The 23,486-nt window shown below is 39.6% G+C and overlaps 1 protein-coding gene across 12 annotated transcripts in view; it reads right to left on the bottom strand.

Annotated features, from left to right (window-relative positions):
• The window catches only part of casz1 (castor zinc finger 1), a 168,760-nt gene that overhangs the window by 87,794 nt on the left and 57,480 nt on the right, over positions 1 to 23,486 (bottom strand). For 9 of the 12 annotated variants that reach the window (XM_084366698.1, XM_084366687.1, XM_084366686.1 and 6 more), the window contains one exon: positions 5,177 to 5,224. The gene's annotated coding sequence lies outside the window, so the exon portion shown is untranslated. Of the gene's footprint in view, positions 1 to 5,176; positions 5,225 to 16,015; positions 16,111 to 20,443; positions 20,506 to 23,486 lie in introns of all 12 variants that reach the window. The other 3 variants (XM_084366700.1, XM_084366699.1, XM_084366701.1) reach the window with 3 other exon arrangements.

Here is a 23,486-nt window from a genome sequence, read left to right as displayed (position 1 = left end):
ATCTGGCAGTATGATCTTGGTGAAGAACAAGAATACAGACATAGATCTTACTTTGACCCCGAGGGACACGGTCATAAGTCTTTAAGTCCATGAAACACATGTGGACTTGATGGACAAAAATGGCAAAAGCTGGACTAGGAATCTGCAATGCTTGGATCATTATAAGGCAACACCCTTCAGTTCCATTTTTTTAACAAAGGGATCCACCACATCTTCTGAGAACAGTCCGGGCTAGGCCAAGGTGTTTTGCTGCAACAAGAAAAGATGCTACAGTACACTTTGCACTCAATTACTGTCCTGCTTGAATGAATTACCAAACATGCAGTCACATAGAAGAACCCCCCATTGTCCGAGAAAAACTTCAAAACACCAACACTCAATAAGGAATTCATTACTATTCCAGCACAGAGTGCAAACAAAAAAAAAAAACAGACTTAAACCAGTGTCCAGGACTTTGGTTTGATAGCTAGTGATGTGCAGCCCAACTAAAACGAGGTAGTACTGCTGGTTGTGGCCATGTTGCTATAACTATGTTAAGTTGTCATTGTGCATGCTGGCTAATTTTGTGGCATAGCATACTACCATTTAGCCAAAGTGTGTAAATCATAGCTAGTATTCATTATTGTGAGATATAAACCAGTGGGAACGAGATTTTTGGACATTTCTTTTATTATTACACATGAATTAGTCAACTTTTCTGAAATTGTGTAATGCAATTTGTGGCGTTTTTGAGATAAACTGTTACAATGTTTAAAAATTGCTGGGCTAACTGTTTAACTAATTATGTAATTAATTTTACTGAATATTTGAAAGATTATAATCATCATAAAAACACAGGCTCAGATAACCAGAAATATTACAATTTTCTCCAAGAATTTTGAATGGTAGATATCCAGTCCAGTCAAAAATGAAAAACATGTGAGACCAATCATGTACGTGCATGTCAGTCAATTTCATAAAGATAAGACAATCGCAGACATTTTAATTTAGTTTCCCAACAAAGGACACATTAAAAGCAGCTCTCCTGACTTCTGTAACAGATGAAAGAAAACATACATCACTTATTGACAAAGTTTCTTAAAGCTCAACAGTCCTACCCTATCCAGGTCTTTGGACTGAAAATAATATGATGCTCCATCTTTCAAAGATGTACTTTTCCTAAAGCATTGTTGATTGCCCTGTGTCCATTACTTGGAAGGATTATGATAATATTCCACATTGTGCTCGGCGTGATGCACAGGAAATTCAATACTCAAAAGGTTAATGCAATCAATTAGGATGACAAAGGAGTAAAGTAAAACCCTCCTGCTCGTGGAAAAAAGAGACAGGAGAAGAGAGGGGGGAGAAAAGGTATTGAAAGCTTGAATGAATCCACAGAGAGAAAAGAGGCACTTGAAACGACAGAAAAATGGCATTTATTCAACGTGTATCGTCCAAGGCCGACCAAATGAAACACACACTAAGTGTACACACAAAGAAAAAAAGAGCTCTTAGATAGTGAATTGCATCATTCAGCACTCAACCAGTCGTAATTGAACAATACAGGAGCAATATTTTTGTTTGAAGGTAATCAGATACCTCAGCCAAGGAAAAAGTGCCCAGTACTAGAGGCTTGAACATCGATTCATAATTCTCATAATGTTCTATGGACTTTTTCCCCCGTTCCGAGTCAAGTTTTGTCTGAGCGCTCCATTCCCATGTGCATTGTTGCATGGGCTGAATATTAACAGCACGACAATTGTGTATGGGAGCGATATCTTTTGTTATTTAGATAGATGTTACAATGCTATACAACACAAAGGAGTCTCATCATTGCAGATAAATGGATAAACTTGGATGGCGGTATTGAGCTCTACAACCATTGTAATAATCCATATTACCTTTTCAGGCTCAGTCTGTCAAAATGGTGATGTATTAATCACATTTCAGCAATCCTCAGTGGCTAATGATAATGTTATGAGAGTCTGGTGGCAATATTTCGCTAACGTCTGCAACGCCTATTTTCTGCCGATAAGTTGTGCAAGGAGAAAAGCTTAAAACCTTGTAATCCACTTAGGTAAGGCAGTAGACTTACCTACTTCTGCAAACACACAACCTCATAAATCTACTGCACCTTCACATTCTTAAGGACTGCCGAGCTTGAAAAAAATACAACAGGTTCTTCATCCCTCTTTGTTAGTACCAAATGCAGACATGTTTCACATTTCAAACCATTGCACAAGTCAAAGAATTGTGCATGCACAGGCCCTAACAGATCTGCATGTATCTCTTCCTAAGTCTCATTCAAACTTGCAATAGCAAATAACTTCAAAATACAGGACCTCGGCATAGTCTCCAACTTAATATAATTCATAACAAATCTCAAGCAAGTAAGCCATTTGAGTTATTGTTCCTGAGTGGAGTGTTATGAATAAGAAAAAAAACAACAAAGAAAGTATCGGACTTAAACATTGATTTTTCTGCCAAGCACTTTGAAATGCTGCCTTTTCACTTCCATTCAGCTCTACTATGAAGAAATAAAGAGGTATGAGGACAACAAGCACAAAAGCTAGGGTTAGGCGGTAACCAAGGCTTTATGTTTTGACCGTAAGAATTCCACTTTTTCCAGGGACACAACTGCTGTAATTTGACCTACATCACATTTTTCTGTTTGGGCATTTCGGGTCCAGCAGCCACGTCACAGAAACAATGGGCCAAAATGGGCTTTGAAGTCAGCCCTGAATGAAAGCGGAGGGGCTGACACATGAAATGCCCTCACAGCTGGGCTGCCCCCAGTCAAAAGAAAAACAAATACTTTGAATGAGAGGGGGACACGCCGCTCCTGTCTGAGCTTCCTAAGGCCCTGAGCCACCACCGGGAGGTGGGCTTTCACGATATGCCCGTAATGATGGATGGATTGGGAGGAAAGTCTATTCACATGGAGATGTTACATCATAAATATTTACACAGGGCTGCCGTTTCCATGTAGCCTTTGCTTGTTTTGACACACTGGAAAAATTTAAAAGGACAAAAAGTGTAGGAGAGAAAAGTGCAGGAAATGGGAAGACAGCTTCTCGTTTTTGTTATTATACTATATTGAGTGATACAATAATACTAAATTGAGTTTCTTGAGTTGCTGCTCTTTTTTCTCAGTGAGACAAATTATCTTTCCTAAGGCAAACTCTGGGCTTTATTTACCTTTATCCATGACTGAATGAACTGCTGTTTATTAGAGGATCATTGCCCTCCTACACACAAACCTTGGAAAGCCAACAAGACACTAAACAAAGTGAGACTGAACTTATTAAATTATAAATCATTATCCAAACCGATTTTCTTATCTTACATGAAGAACTTCAAGTGGAAAAGAGCCTTGACAGAGCTTAACTATAAAACACATATTGCCCATTTTTAGCAAACCACCACTTTACTAAAAATCAGTCTGATCTTTCACTGAGACCAAAGAGAAGTAAAGGGAGACACCATTGTTGTTGGTAAGCAGCCCTACAAATTTCTGCTCAGTGAGCTCAATTAAAAGCCTTGAAGCCCCCTGAGATTGTCCCTGGAACCAATGAAAACAAATTTGGCAGTTTAATTTTCTTCCCACTGTCTAAGAGAGGGACTCCGCTCTGGGAGTGTTCTGTAGTCTGTGGGAGCCAAAAGGAGAGGGGGGATGTCATGCCAGCCCCGTGTTAGAGCCAGTTGGCCTTTATGATTAGTTGCATTAACATATATCAAAAGCCAATTAAACTAACTGTACTCAGTTATGTTGTTGTTATGTGGTTTGTTATTCTGCGTAGTCGGCACTACAGTTGACTCATACTTAACTTTGCTTCACGGGACTTCCAGAGCACTCTGTTTAAAGATGTCCAAGCATCCTGCCGTGAGGGGCGGTTGTGGCTGCACAGAATCTGATCTGCAGATGCGGTAAATTATTATATCTATTAAACTAATAGGATAGTGTGGATATTGTGGATAGTGTCATCATCGAGTTGTAGGGAGGTACACTGGGCATGTATCTGGGGCTCTGATTGATGCAAGGAGTGTGTCTTCTCTCTGGTGTGTGAGTGACACCACCAGAAACAAAGGAGTGTGGTGTAGCCCTCCGCCTCAATTCACGGCCATGCCACCCCCCGGTGATAGTGAGGGTCTCTGGTTTGACATGAGACAGCCCACGGTGTCACTTCTGAATGTTTAGATCCCTCTTGACTAGGAGGCCAGGGGCAAGGGCTGTTGTATGCATCCTCATGACAGACTCCCACATCAGCATTGTGCTCATACCAGCTAACATCATTAGCACAGAAGGTTTCATCTCAGGGAGAGAGAGGGAAAAAAAAGCAACCCAGTTTCTTCAAGTCACAAGTCATTAGTGTCCTCTCGAGAGTCAAATTGTACAGAGGCAGATTTTTTATCAGCAACAAAAGGTTTTATACTCTTGTTAATTTGGTGGATGTCATCTGTACTTAGATGTCTGTGTCTAATGTCTGCTGCAGTAATAAATGCCATATAGTGGAAAAATTATATTATTTTGTCAAGATGACAATGTGGGATGTTGCCACAACAAGATCTAGACATAAAGCAGACATAAAAGAATATCAAATTATAATTAACGGAGCAGCGTAACAAGACAGATAACCGAATATGACATACATGCTGGCACATTTATGAGAAATTATGGTGTTAAAATAAATGTATTTATTAATGCCAGTGAAAAGCTTATATAATTGAAAATTACAGATGATCATTTGTGTTGTTCTGTGTTCATTAATGTATTTTTGGATTTTAAGTGTCCACTGCTCAACAACGGTTTATGTCTGGAACGTAAAAAAATTACATTTCTTATATGTCAAAGTTTTGAGTCATCACAGCCTGGCAGGGCTTCTAATGCACAGTTAGGGGTGCATTTTATACTGTATAGATGCCCTCATAGCGCGGAAGAGAGAGAGAAAGAGAAGGAGAGGGAGAGAAGCCCTCTTTGGAAAACAGATACATCAGTGTGCCTGTATAGTGTACGACATTGCTGTGAGTTAATCAGTTGGAAAATAAAACGGTGGGATTCTAATAAGTCATTTGTCAATTTTTACAACCCCCAGACACATTGATCCATGGGGATTAATGAAGATGCCTGATATTGTTGTAGATATGAACAGGGGAGATGGTGGGGACAGTAATCAGTCATGTTGGGGATTTGTCCTACCTCGTTTTCTCTTCCTGGGGAGTCACTCCATACGGGGGCTCACTTCATCTGAGAAGGAGAGCAAAGGAGAAACATTAAAAACCAAGACGCTGATTATTCCCACGTTTCTGAATGCACATACGTGTTCTCGAGAAATCCATACATTTACCTAGCTCATCTCATCTACAGTGGTTGACATAATGTAACATGCTTCAAGATGATGCAAAAGGAAAATGTGTACTTTTGTTCACTCCTGTCCTTTTGATATATTGTATAAAAATGCACATACGCAGGCCCCATTTCACAGCTGGGGGAAAGGGGTTGGTGACTAAGGGAGGGGCAATAGTGAAAATATAGTTTGGAAAGCCCATTTAAGAATTGGAGGAGTAATAGTACAGAGTACAGTTAACTATGTCTTTACTTATGAGCAGAAATCCAAAAATTTGATTTTGTTGGAAATAAGTGATACAGTAGTAGCTTTCTGATTCTTAGGTGAGACTGACTCAACACAGTTTTATGGAATAAAAAATAAAACCCTTTCCAACGGGAAAAGAAAAGAAAAATGACATGACAACACTGCTTAGATAAAGAACAAACGTGAAGGGTCAAAGTAGGTAACAGGAGTGAAACATTGTTCTGGCTCCATATTCATACTGTGCTAAAATTATACACATGGTTAAAATATAAAGTTGACAATTACAACCGTCTTTCTCTTATATGCAGAAAAGTGCAGTGTCTTCTATGACATTCATTAACCCAGACATAGAGTTACTTCAGGACAGAAACTGACTTTGGCAGGACCAGTTGAGTCACTCTTAAATCCTCTCAAAAGTTTCCTAACCTTGAGAGCCCATGCATCCCCGAAAAAGTAATAATAATTCTAACCTGATCTTCCTACTTATTTTATATCTCCCCTCAGCAACCTAACTTCTTCTCGGCAACAGTGCAGTTATTAATTCATGAGGCACTAATTAGTTCTTTGTTTAATTTTGTGTTAAACAGACTGACCGGAATGATAACGACTCGCGCTGTAGCGCTTCGGTCCCATGCCACTCCTGTTTGCTACAACAAGGGAGCATCGTGCGACTAGCATGATGAACCCAATTCCCTTCTAAGTTGCACTTCATTAAGTCAAAATGTGACAAGGAGCTTAGAGGAAGAACTGGCAGATCTGATCATACATAACAATGCAGGCCCAGTAAGTTTGAGGGAGGTGGGGGGCTGCTGGTGCGGGAGGTGGTGTGGGGGGGTGGGGTGTAGTGGATTCCAGCATGCATGTTGATAATTTTCTATTTTTAACCCTTGGGGGCCGTCTTTCATTTTCCTTTAATTGTTTTTGTTCAGAGCTGCAGTGTCCTCTTTTTAAATTGCAGCTCCTATCAACTCCCCTGATCAACCCCCTGTGCAACATTGCAGGCAGACAAGTAAACAACAGGGTTGCCCTTTACCATGATGTAGTGCAGATGCTCCAGTAAAACCAGTGACACTTTTATCATGCCACATACACAAATACTGCATATGCAAATATTCAAAAGGAATTGTTACATGACATGTCAGAGGTGCAGCAGTGACGATCAAAAAGAACTCGAAAATAATCTTTTTGGCCTTGCAAGTAGAAAAACCTGCTCAGTGAAAACTGAAGTAACCGCTCAAATGCTCATTCATAACGTGAGAATGTTTTAACGTGGTTTCATCTGCCCATATTTTACATACCATCTTCAAAATGTTTTTTAGATACAGATACAGATACCATGAGACTCCCAGAGATGTATTATTACCCACAGAGCTGCTGCCAAGTTTTCTGTGTGGAGACTTATAATTAATTGTCCCCAAAAAGTTCAGTGTTCTCTCAGTAACCCCTCCCATAGATACTCAGGTATGACACGCAAGAATATACAGTTCTTTCACTTGAAACAATGCCTTGAATCTCAAGAGCAGCCCAGCACACACTAGGTAAACCCTTCAATAAAATACAATCATTGACTGCGTACATGTGCCAGATAGCACTTTCGTTCGCAAACCGAGGGATTTTCTTTTTTTTCCGCTGCAAATCAACAGCTGACAAGCTCCGCTAAGATGTTTAGCCTCTCCAAGTATCTTCCCACTGGCTGAAGATATGATAAAATCAAAAAGCAGACAAGTAATTACACTGTATAATAGGCAAGATTGGCATTTTCAAAATCATTTTCATGTGGATGGAAATGACATTGCATAGACTATTCTGTATTCACTGGTGCAGATAAATAAACAAGGCATGGAGAAGAAGGGGGGCATACAGAACGCACAGTACAATGGCAAGCAGGTCAGTAATTAGAAACTCTGTTTGCACAGTAATAATTTTAATATATTCATCAGGAAACAGAGCATGCCTAGCATGATAAAATCCCATCAAGGAACATATCCCGACTGCCTTAACCTTTTAAACAGGCTGGCAGCACATTGTTGAGAACCTGAAAGAACTAAATAAACAAATAAATGCATACGTACACAGAAGTTATAATAACACGCAGCTACACCCATCCTTATATTTTGAAATTTCAACATAACCAGCTGTCATTATGTCTTGACAGGGATACACAACCCTCTTCTTATGCTGAAATTTTAAAATCAGTCCCTGCAACTGAATGTGCTTCTGACCTCCTTTATCCAAGTGTGAACAGGTTAAAGCCCTCCAACATTAAAACATGTTCAGCTCTGATTGCGTGAGCGTAAAGAGCAACACATGTGTGTAACCTTGTTTGTTATTGAAGGTGGCAGTGATGATGCTATGGAAATTATTGCAAATTGCATAAAGGACTCCTGACACGCAAAAACCTTGACCTCTCAATGCCATTTCCCAAAGACAGAAGAATGCGTAATTGTGAGAGGAATTCAAGGTGGAGCCCAAAGGTAATCACTATGAAAATTTTTACAGAAGTGAAAATAGCTCAAAGCCATTCATGTGTGAAATATATGGCTGCATGCATGCATGCATATTTTAATGCGATAAACACGCAAACAAGACCTGCATACAGTAAAGTTCTGTTAAACTTAGAGTAAGTAAACAAGTTAAGCTGACACAACACAGAGGAGTGTCTCAATTATTACAAATTTAAATAACAGGAACACACAAACAGGCACTCAACTGAACAGAACAGCTTAAAATAATAACCCTCTTTGCCGTAATGACTGCCAATCTATTGTTTAAGTTTCCTGGTTTCATTTCCCACACATAAACTGAGAAACTTACAAGTTTACGTGACCTCATTCTACATGAAACAACCTCTAATTACATGAAGTGGAAGCCGCAACAAGAATACACTTCTCACTGAATAGGTCTGTACTTTGTGTCTTCTAGTCCGTGTGTCGGTCTGACTTTCTGAACACACTGCAGAGTGAGAAGCTGACCATTTACTCATGCATATTTGACAGCACCTAGTAGGCCCCTTTTTATGCTGTCACTTCTGGCTCCTATTCTTCCCTTCCCCTAGGAGAGGACAGAGTCGGGGGCTCGAGGGCAGCTACCTCCACAGTCCCGCTGTCCCCTCCTCGCCTAATTTTTGTTGTCCAGCCCTTTGAAACCTCAATCTCATGCAGAACCAAAGAATGGTGATCCATGTGCAACAAGTGCCAGTGCCATGGAAACCCCCGTTTTCCCCCCAAAATATTCCTTTTTATCCCTTTTGAAGACCTGTCACCGGGCAGAGCAGGCATCACACGACCCCAGGCCAAGCCATGACAAAGCCTATTTTCTGCCTGCTTCTTGATTGATTAAAAAAGACTTTTTAGTAAAACCATGTTAAAGGACACAAAAAGTGACACACAGAAGAAAGGGCCCTAGGGGATGGCCCAATCAGACGGGTTCCCCGGTAATATCTCAAAGAAAAAGGAACAATATCATAATCGCCACAAAGGAAGGATCAGGGCAAGCATGAAACGTGACAACAATAGTGATTACGATAATGATAGGAAAAGTTTTGGATTTGGAAGGCACTGTAGGTTACATCAAACTAGAGCTGCAACAATTAGTTGATTAATCGATTAGTCGATCAAAAGAAAACTACTTTTATAATCAACTGATTGTTCCAGTCATTGTTCAAGCAAAAAGCCAAACATTTGCTGGTTCCAGCTTCTTAAATGTAAGGGTTTGTTGCTTTTCAATTGTCATTTATGAAAGCAAATGAAGAGTCTTTGGGTTTCTGATTGTCGGTTGGACTAAAGAAGCACTGAGACACGTGCTTTGGCCTCTGGAAAAATGGGAAGAGCATTTTTTACAATTTGTTTTGGACATTTTATAGACTGAATGATTAATCAATTAATTATCAAAATAAAGGGCAGACTAATCGATGATGAAAATAATTGTTAGATGTAGCCTTACATTTAACTACATACAGTACAACTGTATTACTTCACATAAAATGTGTACTTTTTTCATCACTGTAAAACTTTGTTTTCAGACAAAAGGACAACTTGGTGTGCTTCTGGAAATTTTATAAGTCATTAAAAATTGTGTGAACCTAAACATACTGACTTGTCTTCTGAGTAACGACGCTGCCCAGCCGATTCAAATGGCAGCACATTATCTCAGCATATTCACTCTATAGTGTATCTCAGGATGTTTACAAATGCTTTTTGCATTATGTTTCTGCCACCCGTGAGAAAAATTATACATGTAGTGTTGTGGTTCATGTGTGATACGGGATCAATATTCTATGCATCGGACATTTTACTCCCCCGGTTGACCTAAGTGACGGACCTTTTAAAACTGAGAGAGACCAGCTCAGCTGCTCTGCACGGCAACAAAGGGAGACCACATTATTAATTTATCTCAAAGCACAGGTCGATATGAGAGGCCTATTGCTTACATGTTTTCTTTTTTGTTGGCAGTTTTTGTTTCTTATACAGTTGCTTCAAATATCTGGTCTCTTTCTGTGACGTGATAGCTGAAGTCAAACAGGATAGAATAGTTGTGTTAGGGGAAAATTGCTCTGTAAGATGATGTATTGTAGTTAAATAAAAACAGATATTTCACCAGCATTAAAAAAAGAAAGCAGCTTCTGTCTCTTTGTTTCTGTGCGGAGATGTGGAGGAGATATTTACCAAGACGATAGGGAGGGGTGGGGGCTGTAGAGAGGAGGAGAGGCATTAGAAGCGTCCACACATGAGCAATTAGTATTCCAGATCCTGATGGTTCTAAACACAAAAAGGCCTCACCAAATCCCCACGGCGGAGGTGTCAGACGGAAAATGACGAAAATCTGCTCCTTGACAGGGAGTCATTTATATTTTAGCTTCGTTCCATTATCTTAACGAATCCATCATCAGCCAATGCAATATTAACAGCAGAAAATCAACTCATTAGATCCAGGGGGATTTAATCAAGATTGCAATCATGTATGCGGTTCCTGGAGAGTTGGCTTCTTCTTTTTTTTTTCTTTTTGGTCCTTTCCACGTAATTGCCGCATCTCAGATCTTAATAAATTATTCTCGATCTGAGATTGATGCCTTTTTTTTCCCTGCCTCTCACGCCATGCACTCACTGTCTCCAACTATAATATTTACCATAAACATTATTATGTCATGGGCACACAGTTTAAAATGGCCTTTAGCTAACTCGCAGAAGTAATTGGCTTCTCCATTTCTCTCTCGTTTCCTTGCTAATTGCCCAGTGATATTGCTAACAGTTCCCTCACAAAGAAAGAAAAGGCCTTTTTTGCACAGGCTGGGATATGTTGCTAGGAGTTTTCCACCTTTATATGTGAATGTAGAAAGAATATCTTGTGTTTGATACTGCTTAACAAGACAAGCAAGCAGATGAAAGAACATTCCACTTTTGATATGTAAAACTTTATGTGAAACCCTGGCTTCAGAGAGAAAATAGAAAGAGCTCAAATTTCAGGTGGGGATATTTTAGTCTTGTTTCTCAGAAAAACGCTTAGCGGAAAAGGAGCTGCAGCAGATAGATAACCGCCAGAGTTGTTATTTTTCAAAGTCGACTCTGGATGTTTTACCAGACAAGAGAACAAAGGCTCTGCCCTACCCTGTAACTTTGTACATTTACTTGTGTATGCATTTCCACAGATACTTAACATTTATTATTAACACCTAGTTTAATATAATAAAAATATAACTAAGCTCACCATGTTTGCATAAAAACAAGACTTTGGAGATTACAATCACTGCAGTGTTTCAGAGAACATACACTGTGTCAGGTGATTTCTAGCAGATTCATATTGTGTTGGAATGATTGCAAAAATTTCCAGAATTTACTGAGAAACCCCACCCTCTCAAGTCAGAACAACAACTCGGAAACTTGGCAAAAATTTTAGAACACGACTTGCCGACTTATATAGAATCATGTCAGACGAATAATATAATGCTCATATGTATCTTACAACCTGCCTCTGATTGTAATGTTAGTTGCTGTGATTTGTTAGAACAATTATTTATCATCATTTACTCTGATAACAAGTCAGGTAAAGCAATATTCTAGTGCAGCAACAGGTCTGGGACAAAATATAAAATTTTAAACTTCAAACAGCTTTGAAGACATTGTTTAAATGCAATGAAATTCACAACTGATGCTCATGAACACAGCTAAGTCTGAAGAACAACTTCCCAGCACGGGAAATGGAATATTGCTACCGATACATCTTAATATTACTGATGTGGACAGTACACACAACATAAACAAAGCAAACAGAACTAACTATCTACACATGTGAAGAGGGATAACAAACGTGTAACATCTACATCACATGACATCGCTAAGGGGGCAAACAGGTCATCAGCTTGCAGCCAAAAATTTATACATATTACATATTGTTTTACTGTTTTTCATGACTATACTGATTCATATTTGACTGTTTCTACACTTGTAAAAACTGTTAAGGATAATCTTGTTGAATTATATTAGTGATAGAAACAGCTTTAGTTACTAGTTACTTTGAAGATTCAGCTAATTCAGCGTTGATAGGCTATTAGTTGTGACGTGACATTGAGTGAGACTACAGAGTGGTGACTACACTTCCGATAATCTGAAAAATGTTGAATATCTTTCCCTAATAAGCGATAAACATTAACTGTGTCCTTCTTAAACCACATCAGGTTGTGAGCAGCTAACTGTCCATAGACCGGACAACCATCTCGCTATCATATTAAAAAAAATCACAGATCTACAACTGTTGTTAGTTTTCTCACTTGAAACGGTTATGAAATCAATGTCTATGAACATGAACAACTTGCCTTGAAACCAGAAAACCAACACTCTTATCAAATCATCTCAGCAAACAGCCTCGAGCTGCTTCATTATCAGTAAATAAGAGACGTCGTGCAAACTCAAGTGTCCCTAAATTATCAGTTTCATATCTGATGTGGAGATTCAACATGGGAAAATGTTTCCTTGACTGTAAAAAAAAAATCTTTGGGATTGTGGAGTAATCATGTGCTGTTGACAGTTTTCTACAATTTTTTTCTAACACAGCCCAAATATAGCAGATACAACATTAACCCCATTAACTCTCACTAGCGCACACTGTACTTTGTAAGAAGGTCTTACAACAGTGTGATATGACACGTGCTGATGCCTTCGTTTCACTAATTTATCAATGGCGCAGGGAAAATATGGTCAAAACTAAAAAGAAAAGCAATCACAAACCCCAAAAACAAACATCATCATTGTCAATTAAGTGAAAATTGTTTAGTTATTTTGTGTGCTTTTCTATCGATTGGACATAGTAAGCTCACCATTCTCTGCACCTATCTCTCATTTAAGTGGCAACAGGGCTTCTTCCCCTCACAGACAGGATTAACTCCTAACGTGTTCAACATGATCCAAAAGTGTAAAAACTGTCAAAGAGACCTTTAATCTGCCGATGGAACAAAGCCTTTTGTACAAGGACTAACCTGACCTTGTCACTGTGAGTTTAACTTGCTGTCTGTTAGGCAATATAAAGCCCTAGCCAGCCCTTCTCCTCCGCTCCCTCCCTTCTAAATCGTCTTCCCTCCCTCACCACCTCCGCCTCTCTCCCTATGCACAGAATTGGGGGTGTAGCAGCTACAGCACCAAATGCTGTGTTAATCCCTGTTTCTCTGAGATGGCCAATAGTAAATCCGAGCCCTCTGTAAACCAATCTCAGAGTTTTTTATCTTGATTTATTAGATTACGAGTCCCGGGTCCCTGAGCCCATGCTACACATACTAATCCTAATCGGAATAGACAAGTATTAGCCCAGTTCAAGGGGAGCTAAACAGCAGCGGTGGCCAACTTTCAGTAAGAGGGAAACTACAAGCTTAGAGGCTTGATAGGGCTTTTTATCCGTTTTCCTTTTTTCTCCACTTACATTAGTAGAATGAGTGTGTAATTAAATACATAAATCCTGACACACAAACCCTCAAAAGGCCTAAAACCACTGAACCCCGTCCAGTTTGGCTTTCTTTTCCCTGCACAATGAAGTTACTGAGCCAAGCCCAATCATTTGTATTTTCTCAGATTTTTAACAGTGAGCAAGGCAAACATGAAAGTCCCATTGAAAACAACTGCAAGAATTAATTTTACATCTCAGTGAATTCAAGGCAGTGTTGTCAAATTATAAGCAACAGGGCTACGTAACTAATTTCCCTTGGTCCAGAGAGTGTTAAAAAAAAAGCAATAAATCACTTTTCATCTGTGATAATAAATCGCATATAATTAAAAAGGTGTCTCTACTCTGTTTGCCTTCTGTGGGCAAACAGAGGCCACCAAAACGTCAGAACTGGTCACATTATTGTTACAAACCTTAAACCAAAATGAAAGGATAGTCTCCAGCATATTGTAAATTGCTGGTCTCGCACCGCTTTTAACCAGTTCAGCCAATGCGGATGGCAACTGGGTTAGGCTGGATGGAGTCCATGTGACACATGAGGCCAGGGCTGGGGAACATTAAGAAGTGTCTGCTCGTACACTAATGCTGGTGGCAGCTGTTAGTCTGCCAAAAACTGCAGCAGCAGCAGCAAGGATATCCTGAAATACTATTGAAAACCACTAAACCTCCTCCTCGCTGATGTAAAGCTATACAGCTGCTCGGCGCCAGCACAATCACTGATCAATCTGGGAAAGTTAAAAATGGAGCCAGGATTGTGGACTAATTCTGCTGCTTTTCAGCTTGGAAGGTCGGATCTCTGGTTTTCAAGAGGGATGTTGAGATTTAACAGCACAGAGTATTTTTGCTGTATTTTATAAGGTTTGCACAGCAGCCACGGCAGACGCAGGATACACTTGTGCATTTGTGTCTGCGTACTGTAAATGCGTATGTCTGGTCATGTATTTCTGTCCCTGCATGAGTACATTTTCCTGGCATCTCCACAGCGCAGAGGTTGCCCCTGCCCGCTGCCCTCGGGGGTGACAGGGGAGCTAAGGGAGATGTGACAGCCATGTCTGCTCCCTGTATGTGTTTGTTTGCCCCTGAAAATGAGACACCGGTTTCACTCCAGCCCCCTGGGCATGTTTAGCTCTGCCTCTACCGCATCGCCTTCATCTGATACAAAGTGGAAGTCCACCCGATAATAATATGCATGTCCACTGGTGGGGTGAAAGTGGATACATGTACAGTTCAGAGCATGAAAAAAAGTTGATTGATTTAACACTTTTCAAACCTACACTGAAGATTAAAGAGGTTGAAGAATTATTTTTCCACATGTTATTTGGTACTGCAACTCATTAAACTATATATGCACAAAAATATTGTTGAGTCATTGATATCTGCCGATCTTTAAAATGAAATAGCAGCTTTGGCCCAAAATGAACATCTCAGCCAATAAGTTGATGCTTGTATGCAAGTATTTTTTATTTTTTGCCCGGTGCCCCAATATGTTTTATCCACTACAGAAGAGACTTGATGTTCACTGCAAATGGGTGAAAAAATATGTCCATCAGTAAAGGCATCGTCAGCTGACTGAATTGAGTTGGGAAATATTGGCAAAAATCCAATATCGTCCATCCCTACATAGTACAATAAATTGAGTCAGAACAACAAAGCATATTTCGTAGTAATGTCACCATAAAAAGCCTAATACAGCATGTAAGGTATTATGTGATGAAAAAAAGAAAAACTATGATCCAGTGCTTTCGTATGCCAAATAAAAGTGAGGAATGGATTTCCTTTGCTCTTGTGTTTTGTCCTTAGACCTAAGTGTCACCAAGTGTACTTTGCAAGGAATATTCATTTCCTTAGGAAGGCCTCGTCAGCCTTGTGACCCAATCCATATCCATTCTGTCCTGTCTGCCCTCTCTAGTCCCTGCCTCTTTTCTGTAAGTGGCAGATATTTCACCTGCCTATCAGTTTCCCTTTAAACGTGCTGGTATATGCAGGAAAGGCGCCCATATAGGGTCACTGAGTGTCCTCTATGAGGCCCTCTTTGAAGCTACTATCTTGCTGGCTCTACCTCCCCCCTTTCGTCTATCACTCAAATTACAGTGTGTAGAGGTCGCTGCTAGAAATGGGTTTAACAGAGCTGATTAACTTTGATCTAGTTTTACATATTATTGGGATGGAAAATGTACAAGTCTTGGGTTGCTCATGACTTAAAAAGCGAATCATAAATTTAGGCCTCTCTAATTTATATTTACAACAGGGAAATAGTAGCCTTCGTTAATTTTTCTTCAGTGCCTGGAACCACGCCTGGAAGATGTTCGTCAATGTAGTGCATGCTCGACTAGACTGTATTTGCAAGAGTACGTTTGTGTATGCAGCCCAGAGCGAAACCCAGTTTACTACCAAATAATGGGAATCAGATCATTTCCATGCAGAAATGTGCAGCGGGAAGGAAAGCAGCTGCTTCAATGTGAGGAAGGTAGGAGGAGGTTAAAAGGAGTCAATGGAGGCTAAAGAGACAGCAGGTCTACCGATGACAGAAAGAGTGGCCAGGGACTGCAGTTCAGGACTTCTGGAAACCACATCAAACAGACTATGGAGCGCTGCCAAGACGAACACACACCAACTGTTGCAAAAAAAAAGGAGGGGAGAGGAAGAGAGGGAAAGGGGGAGGGGAGGGGGGCAAATGGAAAAAAGGAAGGTTTAGTAACAAAATAGAAATGTATGTTAGAGGATCAGAGGGGCCTTTTGGCTGACTGACAGAGAGTGAGACAAAGAAAAAGAGAACTTGAGAAACTGGTGCTTACAGGAAAAACCCATTGATCTCCAATATTATTGGATCCAGTATCATCATTATTTTCTGACAACTGCTACTAACTTACATGAATGTGCTTTCTCTCAGTTTTCCTCACCTACTGCATCTACCAGTTTCCAAGATCGCTTTTTAACAACCCTCCAAGAACAGGTGTGAACTTGTGAGCTGCTTTACGTCAAAAGTAGGGTATGAGCATATAAAAACAGGCAGCTTATAGGAATGTAATTCAAGTTTATAATTCAAAGCTCCACAAAGACAGACAATGTGCGTACATAGGGGTTTATGATTTAATCTACTTTTATATATACATATATATATATATATATATCAATAAATATGATCTTTTTTCCTTTGCACACAAAAATAGTAAGTACAACATTGGCACTAGTGATAAAGCTAGATATGTATCTCTTCTCCAGTTTATATCATTTATAAATGTTTGGGGTTTTGGACAGTTTGGGACAGTTTTGGTGGGTTAAATTTACAGGGCTGTGATTCCACTACTTTCAGTCTCGTAATGTCCCAGTCTGGCGTAGAGCGCACCACATAGGCCCCAAGATGGCACAAAAGTAAAGATGTACCTCTCCACAAATGCAGAAACCCAGTTAAAAACTGGCCATATAATTGAGTGGGAGGCCTGCTCGGGATCAAATCCTTGTTGCTGGGATACTGCTGCTGATTGGTTGGCCTGCTCAGATGGGAGTGTCTTGTCCAGTGATAATGAAACATCAGACAGTCTCCTCACGAACACTGCTTGTAACACAACCTTACATTGTAGTGGCTTTTTAACGGGCAACAAATAATATTTCTGCGAGTATGCGAGTTAGAACTACATACAGCTAGCCTTGTAGTTGTCTTGAAAGGCCTGAGGATGAAAGCCTGTTGTCTTACATGAAGACTGAGGGTCTGGTTGTCTTTGACAATACAGCTGAAATGATCAGTTAATTGATTTGTTGACTGATGAAAAACTAATCAGTTTTTTTAAAACTATTTTGATGATAAACATTCACAACATAGAGCTTCTCAATTGCTAAGTATCTGAAGCTTTTCTTTGTCATACAGTATGTGTTGAACATGTCTACGTTTTGCACTGAGGTCTGGATTAAATAAACAATTTGTTCAGGGAAATTGAATTTGACAAAAAAGTAGTAACTCAGTAAATCTATCGTTGATAAAAATAATCGTTAAGTTATAGCTCAGACTACACTTTATCATGGTTATTCCAGGACTGTGGTAACGTCGACCACTGCATTTGTGTTGTCTCTATGCTTGTTTCTGTACAGACAACAATAGAGCAATTCATTGTGAGCCCTCTGTTTTGGCTGAGGCTCCTACATATTTCTGCCAACTCGTACCCAGGAACAAATAGAATAATGACACAGAAAGCAAAACAAAGAATTAACTAATTTACAATGCGTTGGCCTCATATTTTGACACAATGCCATCTAAGCTAATTTGAGATTGATATGGAAATACTGAGGTATTATAAATATTCTACATGATTTTCTTTAAAAAGAGATAAAACTTGACTTACAACTACAGTCAGTTTTTCTGCAGCGTGTCTTGAAACCCGGCCCCACAGCCTGCAGTCAGGCCCCATTCTCAGGCCTATCAGGAAGCAGCCACTTGTTCAGAGGAGCACCTGACTAATACCCACTATAATGTCACTTCTATATTTGTATCCTGCTAATCTGCTCTCAGGCTCCAATCTTTTCCACTTTCTTGCAAATTTATCACTAGACTGAAAGACCGGTGCCAGATCCTAAGTGCCTCACCCTTTTAAATTAAATAGTGGCATTTGTGATAAAGCCACTAAATTCCTTATCTAACTGCCCCGAAGAGTCTTTCAAGGCAAAGTGTCACTTTTCCTAAACTGGAGCACTTGTGACGCCATACACCCCACCCTATCCGACTGCCTCACACACAGGCACACATACACACACCCACAGACTGTCAGTTTTCTTGTCCTTTTCAAGGACAGAATCAGGTCAAAAATAGAACAAAACACAAGTGAGGCATAAAAAGTTTGTGTGGTTTTCATTCACAGTTTAAGTTAACTTGTTTCTGTATTAACAGTTCTGTAGCTATCTATTATATGAATAGAGAGCAATTTCAAACCATAATATCCTGATTTAAGAGAGAGATTTGTGGAGGAATACTGTGCTTCACGACCAATTACATGTGAAGTTATTCAATTACTCAGACAGGTGATGTGTTTCTATAAGCCTGAGGCAATGACATAAGATGTCTGTGTGTGTCTAACACATTGTGAGCCTCACATCATTTTACTTTATCTAATACAGCCTCAAGTGTGTGAAACCTTTTTTAATGGTTCTCAAAACACAGTCCAACAACACTATCTTAGGTTATGCTGTCCTCTGCCTCAACTCAAAGGAACATTGTCCTGTCAATAAATTTTTTGCTCACTTCCTTCTCATTGTGGATTCATGACCTAATAAGGTACTGTCTGAATTCTGTGGTTATTTTGAGTTTGTGTGATAATGCTCACTCTAACTTTGTCCCTCTTTAGAGATTCTAACAGGAGGCGAGCCAGGAATCTTCAGAGAATGGCAGTTTGATCAGATAAAAGAGAGCGCTTAAGGACTGAAATACTACCACTACAACATTTACAACCACTTCTACGAATATCGCTCATTATATAAGCTGTATACATACCATAATGCACCTTGCTTCAGTCTGTGTATGACTAATTTAACAATAGATTCAATTAATTATGTTCTAACCTTTATTTACACATACTGTTCATGTAAAAGCACATTTCCACATATAGTTAGAAGCACAACTAGTACTAAAACAGTTCCTGTCAAACACAAACTGGAAAAAAACATATTGGGTGTGTTGATTTTTGTCATTGCCACTGCTTTTGTCTTCATGTATTCATGTGTTTTGGCCTTTTCTTCAGTTTCTAATCTGTTTTTGATATGGTGAGATGTGACTTCCTACCCCAGCGTGTTCCATTGTTTTCCTGCATTTTTAGAGGAATGAGGTTAAAACAAACTGTTCCGATGTAGAAGGTCAAACAACATTGTTATGAAACTAAGAAAATGAGACTAAAGGTAACAGCATGAGACCAACAGGGTATTCCTGTTCCCGAGCAAGGCCCCCGTAAACACCACTCTGTTGATCTATAATTAAGAGGAAAAATCTTCACTTTGGCACTGCGGGCTCCTTGCAGTGATACTTCCTCTTAATCTCAGTCTCTTGTGTTTATTTATCAGTTTTCACATTTGTACGCTCAAGGACTCCTTGATTATTTAGACAAGACACAGGAGTATTTCCTGGGCCAACAGTGTGAAATCTCTGATGCAGGGATCCAAGCAGGCAGTTTGCTTAATGCTTGACCCTTGACCTCTCCTGGGTAATAATGCCTCCATATCTATCCTCACACACGTAGCAGCACAGTACAATCACATATTCAGGAGCCTTGAGAGGTTTCACAAAGCCGTGAGAAACACCGTTGAATAGACGAGGCGTGTTGGAAAAAGTTTCTGCACTGTTAGCTCTAATGTCAAGAACTCTTTGAAAACTGATCCAACATGTTTAATTTATCAAAATATTCCATTTATACTATGAAAATATGTTGAATCCAACCTGCGAGAAGTTTGAAACATTTATACATTTCCCATGTCCCAGTCCCTGACCTTTGTAAAATGTTTTGCCCTGACTTCCCTTCTCTTCTGAGAGAGCAAAAGGAAATCAACATTTAGCACTTTAAGCAGCGATTCCAGAGATCCAGATTGCCCTCTGGTTAACATCTCTGGCATTTTCCATTTTCTTCCGTTTTTTCCACGCATTCACCCTCTCAGCTGTTGCTTCCTTTAGTCATACTTATTTCACACAATTCATAAAATCTGCCGCAAAGTCATGAAAGCAGCAACTGCAAGCTGAGAACTGCTTGCAAAAATAAAGGGCTCTCAGAATAGATAAATAAAATCTCTGTTATCCAGCTGCCCTCCCTAAATCACTCCCAACCCCTTCAACAAGTGGTCACAAGCCGGGGCAAAGCAGACTCTTTCAATAGCACATGACAACCACAAAAGAGGATTCTTTTAGATTCCAAAACTGATTGCTCAAGTTTTACAAGTAAAAACTGGGCTGAATTTGTATCTTTGAACATAATTACAGTATGTCCTTGTATCATCCTTCCTGTTGGTGAAGTAACCGCTCACTGCCCTGCATACATTCCTGGGAATTAAAAGAAAAACATTCTCAAAGAGGGGAAGTGGGAGGTTTTGTCAAGCTTATTTTCAGTCAATATTTCAGGACTTCAGCTTTTCTGGGAGAGGAAACAGACTGGGAGCACACATAAGCACCAAGTCAGACATTCCCCATATTTCACATATTCATCACAGTATGGGGGTTCACATGTGGAAGGAAGTTTCAATAAACCAAGAGGTTAAGCACTGTAAAAATCTGCTTGTTTTCGTTTTCATGTTTTGTTGAGTGAGACTGAATCCCACAACTACACGGCCTGCCAAAGTGATTAAGTTTTTACTGTGTTGGCACTACTGCCTCAGTTTCTGCAGAGCAGTCCCAAACACTTCATCTCTGAAGGCCCGAACATACAATCGCAGCCACAGCGCACGAGCGAGCATAAGTTGCCAGAGTTACTTAACATGTGCTGCTATGAGCCTGCCAGATTTTCAACCAGCTGCTAATATTGGAGCATTTTAGCGTATTTGGAGTTTGATCAAATAAGATCAGAACAGCCCCAGCAGTTAGTTTGCATTCAAATGCCTTTCAAATAAGATATGAATTATGGTACAATTGAGGTGATAACATTGTTACGCTCTATCAGTCTTTCAACAAAACAAATACGGATAACATTTTCTTTAGAAAGGCTTCTCAAATGCAACTTATATGGCTTAAAAAGTGAATAAAGACTTTTACCAAAACATATTTCTTCCATGTAACATTGTCATCCAAAAAAAGGCAAAATAGTCCACTGTTGTTAAGGTGTTTGGGACCAAGCACACAGTACATACAGAAGCCACTGTACACACAGTGGTCCCTTTGCTTTCATGCAGCTAAGAGCGCAGTGGTCAGACTCACCGAGACAATAAATCCACAGCCAGCCCAGGGATGGTCTCTGAAATCCCTACAATCAGGCTGCAGATAAATGGTATTTTGTGCTGACTGCATTGTCTCCTGCCTCTATTCTGGTAATCTAATGTGTGCAACATGCTCTTGGTCACCTTGACTTTGGTTGCCATAGTGCTCAACACAAACATATCCCCACCCAGAAATACACCAAATAAGGCTTGGGGGAAAAATCTCATAATCAGACGGCACAGAGGGAGAGGCAGATATAACCTTAAATATATTGTAAACAGGTCAAAGCTATTCCAGTGTGTACATATACGAGAGGTTACTGGTGACACACACGCACGCAGTCTGGCTAATTAGTATACAACAATAATTGTCCTAAGCTCAGCTATTGTTGACTCAAAGAAAATGATAATTGCATGGGCATCAACAGAAAATAAATTGAAGTTCTTTAGAATAGAGAGGTCTTTCAGGACAAGTCTGTTTGTACTGAAAATGACCTTTAAACACCTTCCTCCAACACAGAGGAATCAGGCTACAAGAAGGCAGCCGTCCTGTCTAGCTGTCGACCCCGGCAGATGTGAGTTCTGAAGAGTTCAAAAGAATTCTGCATGGGGGCACCGCCATTTACATAATCCTCCAGATATATTCCCCTGCAACCTAATCAAATTATTCACAAGTCTAGCCCCTAACTATGTAGACCCCGCGATACACAGCCTTTCCATTAACCAGCCTGTGAGCCTTAATCGTATCGAACCAACCAATGTGACTTTTCCCTTTAGAATGGCCGACAGACGCGGCAAACAAAGAATGGTAGTGTCTGACACGCAAAGATTTCAGACAAACAACATCTTTCCCCCCTTGTCCACTTTGTTTGGCATTTCTTATTGTCCTGGGATTTTACTTAGTTTTGAAGAACAGAGCGCACTAAAGAGAAAGAGAATTTTATCACTGGAAGTACACAATCTTAAGACAATAGGACATTATGTTCAAATGATGCTTTCAAGGGAAGTTGGCTGTTGTAGTAATTAGCAGAGCAGAGTTGGAGCTATTGAGAATAACTTTGAAAGACAACTGCAGATGACACAAGGGATTGCGATAATCATGGGGTTGGGTTCCCTCAGGGCCTAATCCGAAAAGAAGATAAACAAAACTGCTGATTCAAATACAAGTATGATTTATGCAATAACAGAATTTCCAAGCTTGAAAATATGGCATTTTTATGATTTGTAAAATTGCTGATGAGTAATGTGTGTAATTTGCATTTATTTCCAGGTTGTGTAATTCAAAAGTTGTCTATTTTACTCCACAAATAAAGCTTTATTTCTGCTACTGCTACTTTTTTAACATTTCTCAAGAAATTGTCAATGTTATTGCGTCAAAGTGTTAAAAATACTGTGTATAAAACACAAATAACTTCCTTACAATAAGCATTTGATTGCACTGCGTTGTTTCAGTCTGACATCAACATCATCTCATTGTTAATCAGCCTGTTGTTGCTTTGTGTTCAATCTGCTGCTGGGGGGGTAAAGGGTTAATGCATCAGCCAAAGTTTACATCCCATATGCGGTCAATTTTCAATGACTTCTTTTCCCACATTGAAATAAACTATTTTATGTCTCCAAATATGCAGATCATTTTGCTTAATGAAAGATGCTTGACGTCTCAGATCCAATTAATATGCAAATGCAAGTGAGGATTTATTTGTGACATTCTGTATGGGTGAGAGAAAACAAAAAGGCTTCTTAACAGTAACACTAATTGCTGTGACTGATTGTCACATATCATCATTCACTCTGAATCTTCTAAATACCAAAATTCAGATAAAATATCTCACACGCAGACATGGTTAGATGTATTTATTTTTGTTTGTTTATTAGTTTGGTTTGTTGCTGTACAGTGCATCATGTCTTTTCTTGGCATGATGCCATCAGTGAAACCCGCTACAGTTTGTCTTGAAAGGTGGATAAAGAAATCCCATCTTTTGCTGTAGTTCAATTTAACGCACATACTGCAGTTGGTTGCAGTATGTTCAAGTGGTTCATCAGATATCTTAGGTGCGTCATACATTGGCGTATTTAATGTATTAAATCTATGAAATTGTGTAAACACTCAGGCTA

This window comes from Pagrus pagrus (genome assembly GCF_965226575.1).
Source record: "Pagrus pagrus genome assembly, chromosome: 11".
Classification (NCBI taxonomy): domain Eukaryota; kingdom Metazoa; phylum Chordata; class Actinopteri; order Spariformes; family Sparidae; genus Pagrus; species Pagrus pagrus.
This window is presented reverse-complemented; position numbering and strand designations above follow the sequence as displayed.